Raw genomic sequence first — 4,701 nt, 5'->3', positions numbered from 1 at the left:
TACTGCCTGTAGCAGTCGGTTGATCTCCTGGTGATATTTGATAGGAGACCCGTTGGCAGTTAGGAAGCTTCTTTCTTTCCAAAAGCTTCCATGGGCATATAACACCGAAAAGGCATATTTTGAATATATATATCTATATATATATATCTATATATATATATATACACACACATACACAAGCACACACATACATACATGTACTCAGCTCTAGTGCTCAAGTAAGAGCTATTATCTCAACCAGTTGTACGCCGGCTCCTGAAGGAAGGCTTGCATGCTCTAAGATATTATGTAAAGTAACAACAGCACATCCAGCCTTTCATATGGCATTTTTTACAAAAGAACTCTCATCAGTAAAAGCGTCCAATCTGGATTGTCTAGGGATGTGTCTTGTAAGTCTGCTGTCGCAGCATAGACTGTAGTATAATTTGTTGGCAGTCATGTATTAGCTCGTCTTCCACCTCAGGGAAGAATGTGGCTGGACTGAAAGAAAAACAGATCCATATTCGAGCTAAAGGACCTTCTAGTAGAAGAGCTTGATACCGCAAAAGTCAGCTATCTGTGAGCCAGTGACTATTGTCTGTATTTAAAAGTCTTTGAATGTGATGGGGGGAGGGGCAAAAAATGGTTAAGTCTTGTCCCATCGTAAGCTTGGTGGCATAAGGAACCGGGAGGGCAGCCGCAGCTATAGCCAGGAGGCAAGCTGGCCAGCCACATGCTACGAGATCTAGTTCCTCACTTGCATAGCCTACTGGTTGTTTTGAGGATCCTCTGGGTTGCATTAAGACTCCTAAAGCTATTCTCTATCTTCCTGTAGGAAGGCTTAAGGCTGGGGTACTTAACAGTGCTTGTTATAAAGGCTACAATCTTGTTCTGCCTCTGAGCTCCAAAGTAGTATATGAGTATTTGCAGTTTGAGTATCTTTAATTAATTGGTAGAGGTGATGGGCCATTTCTCCATATCCTGGGATCCATAGGCAGCAGTAGCCAGTGATGTCTAGGAAGCCCCTTAATTGTTTTAGGGTCTTAGCTAGGGGATACATGGAGATGGGACAAATTCTGTCCTCCCCTAGGGCTCTAGTCCCTTCAGAGATAATAGGTGCAAGGTATTTGACACAAGTCTGACACATTTAGGCTTTGGCTTTGGAAACCTTGTAACCCTTAAAGGCTAGGAAATTCAAAAGGGCAGTAGTGCCTTGGCTGATGAGGTCTTCAGATGGAGCACACAATACAAGATCATCAACATATTGTAAAAGAGTACCGTTGCTGTAGGAAAACTCTGACAAGGTCATTAGAGAGGGCCTGTCCAAAAAGCTGTGGACTATCTCTAAATCCCTGAGGGAGGACTGTCCAGGTGAGCTGTGAAATCTGGCTTTCAGGGTCCTCAAAGGCAAAGAGATATTGTGAGTCAGCGTGCACAGGTCTACAGAAAAAGGCATCCTTTAAGTTTAACACTGTGAACCATTTCGCACTTTCAGGTATTTGGGCTATGAGTGTGTAAGGATTTGAAACTATAGGGTATATAAGAATAACTGCCTCATTGATGGCCTGGAGGTCTTGAACTAATCACCATTCTCCATTTGGTTTGGGAACCCCTAAGATGGGTATGTTGCAAAGGCTGTTGCATTCTCTGAGGAGTCCTTGTTGTTTGAGACTGTTAATGATAGGGATTAATCCTTTTTGTGCCTCGGGTTTTAGAGGGTATTGTTTCCGGTAAGGAAAGAAAATAGGGTCCTTAAGATGAATGTGGACTGGAACAGCGGTTAAGGCACAACCAATTGTCCCTTGTGGTGCCCAGACATCAGAGTTGATGTTGGTTTCTACTACTGGGAGGCAGCTAGGAATACTTCCGGGGGCTAGGAGAACAATAGTTCTCATCGCCATCATAATGTCTCTTCCTAATAGAGGAGTAGGGCTATCTGGCATGATTAAGAATGAGTGGGAGAATATTTTGTCATCCAATATGCAACCTAAAAGCGGGGAAAAATATTTAGCGATTGGCTTGCCCACAACTCCGCTGACAATACATGTCAATTGGAGAGGGTCCCTGGATTGGAGAGGAGGAAAGAGAACGTGGCTCCCATGTCTAGAAGGAAATCAATAGGTTTTCCTTCCACTTCAAGGGTTACCCAGGGCTCAGGAGTCCCAATAGTTAGATGGGACGAGGGAGCCACTGGTAGAAGCCCTGGGCCCCTTCAGTCCTGAGTGGGAGTCTGGCTAGATGAGGTTGGCCTTGGGGTTGGAGGCCTCCAGGGGCAGTCTGACTTCCAGTGATCCCCTTCACAGATGGGACAGGGTCAGGGAGGTCTCCAAGTCGGCCCTGGTTTCTGTGGGCATTCCCTTTGCCAGTGACCAGACTGTCCACATTGGCGGCAGTTGGACCTTCCCCTTCCCTGGGCACCCTGTAAGGCAGCCACCAGTATTTCTGCCTTTTTTCTTATTTTTCTTTCATTATCCTGGGCTTCCTCCTGGTTCTGATTGTAAAAGATGGTGTTGGCCACCTTGAGTAACTGGTCCAAGGTGCCTTGGGGACCAATACCCAATTTTTGTAATTTCCTGTGGCTATCTGGGGCACCCTGAGTTATAAATTTGTCTTTTAAAATAATTCCTCCTGAAGGGATGTCTGGCCCTATAGGAGTGTATTTAATTAAGGCCTCCCTGAGCCTTTCTAAAAAGGCTGAAGGATTTTCTTTTAAATTCTAGCTAATAGTGGATAGTTTTGAATAATTGATGGGTTTGGCCTTTGTTCTCCTCATTCCCTCTGAAAAGCATGCCAGAGAGTGTGTTCTCTGCCAATGTCCCATGGCTGTCTCGGGATCCCATTGTGGATCATCAGTGGGTACTGCTTGTTTCCCAGCAGAGAAAGCCTCTTGAGTATAGTCCCGTCCTGTCTGCTCTCATGATATGCTATGAACTGATCATCTCCAAACTTTTTGGCAGCTTGCAAGTCAGCTTGTCTTGCAGAACTTGTGAGAGTCTGATTTAGGATTGACATAACATCTCTCCAAGAGAGCTCAAAGACCTGGGTTAAATTTTGGAAAGCTTCTATGTATTTGTCAGGGTCATCTGAAAACTTCCCTAGCTCTCCCTTTATTTGTCTGAGGTCTCGTAAGGAAAAGGGGACTTGAACCCTGACAGGCCCAAATTCTCCTGGTATCTCCTGTAAGGGAAAGAGATTACTCCAAGCTGGGAGATTTTTATCCAGGCGTTCCTGGATATGGAGAAAAACTGGAGGAGCTGGGGCAGGAACCGTCTCCTGAGCAGAATATAAAGTTTTGGGGTGATCTTATCTTTTGACTGGGTGTTTGTTGAGGGGACCTCCTCAGGAGAGGAGTATCCTGCTGGAGGTTCCTTTGGAGGAACCCCTTTAGGAGAGATCTCCTTAGGAGGAAGGAGGCAAGAGATCACAGCCAAAAGAACCAGGACGACTTTATATTTCTTACAGAGGTCTGGGTTGTCCCTCAGAGCAAAAAAACCTGAACATATGGAACCTCTGACCATTCTCCCTCCTGTCTGCAAACAGATCTAGCTGCAAGATAGTATTATAATTAGTACTTCCCTCAGAAGGTCAAGTCTCCCCATCATCCAACTTGTATTGAGGCCAAACCTCAGAACAAAAGAAAACCAGGCACCACTTCTTCAAAGTCTGAGGGTCAAATTTGTCCCAATGTTTCAAGATGCAATTCAGGGATGTGAAGGTGTGTGAGAGACCTTCACGCACACATTTGATGGCACGATTACTATAATAGTGGCCTTCTAAATAAAGATGTTTAAGGAAGTAGTATATACTCAAGGCTTGTAAAGAAGGCATGTGGTTTGGGCAGAAAGGTCAGGGGTGAAGTTTTGATTCCCAATAGATAAGAGGGAACAAAAAAGAAAATGGAAGCCCCAAAAGGATTCATACAAGTCTTCTTCCTTGAGATAAAGGGAGTATGCAATGTACCGCCTTTTTCCAAGAATTTTGCCAGTTGGCTGGCAAAAGCAAAGGTGAAAAAGGAAAGCTGCAAAATAATCGGGGCTCCATGGGTAGAGGCCCCGATGAACTTGGGTTGCTAGACAATTATCAAAGAATCGACAACAGGTGGAAAGATCAAGAAACAACAGTGAGATTTGGGGTGTGCATCAGGACACCTCTATCTGCGCTTAAAATCTTGGAGGAGATCCCAAGAGCATGATAGGAGAGGGAATGCTAAGTGACATAAATCTTATCCTGAGTGACAAGAGATGTCTTATAGAGGCAGAGGTCCATGTTCTTACTTTAAGATGTCTTGAGGTCAGCAGGGAATGTTGAGGGGGTCACACAGGGAAGAGACCCTGGATCAATGTCCCATGACATGCGGATAGTGACAGGATGAAAAGAGTAGCATGGTTGAAGGAGACATCCCACTGGCACCATTAGGGGCAGTTGGGCTGGGAAGGGACCAGAGAGACCTTTAGGACCCACCACAGAGTAGCTACGCCCAGGGTCCCTCAGTTGTCTGCAAAGGCCCACCATCCTGACCACACACCAGCATTCAGTTTCCTCATGCAAAGGAAAATAAGCAGCAGAAGAATATGAGAAAATAGCAAAGAGGAGGAGGATAGCCTCCAAATGGCACCCTTCAGGGCAGTCGGGCTGGGGGAAGACTCAGGGAGCCTTTGGGACACACCGCAGAGTAGCCACACCCAGGGTCCTTCAGTTGCTGCCAAGGGCCATTCACCCCAA

The 4,701-nt window shown here is 45.6% G+C and overlaps 1 pseudogene; it reads right to left on the bottom strand.

Annotated features, from left to right (window-relative positions):
* Positions 1–2,293: 2,293 nt before the first annotated feature.
* Positions 2,294–4,491, bottom strand: LOC148754740 (uncharacterized; annotated as a pseudogene).
* Between the last annotated feature and the right edge of the window lie 210 nt (positions 4,492–4,701).

Source organism: Rhinolophus sinicus, chromosome 17 (assembly GCF_057876585.1).
Source record: "Rhinolophus sinicus isolate RSI-liver-muscle chromosome 17, RSI-T2T, whole genome shotgun sequence".
Classification (NCBI taxonomy): Eukaryota; Metazoa; Chordata; class Mammalia; order Chiroptera; family Rhinolophidae; genus Rhinolophus; species Rhinolophus sinicus.
The sequence above is the reverse complement of the archived record's forward strand: the minus strand, read 5'-3'. Positions and strand labels throughout refer to the sequence as shown.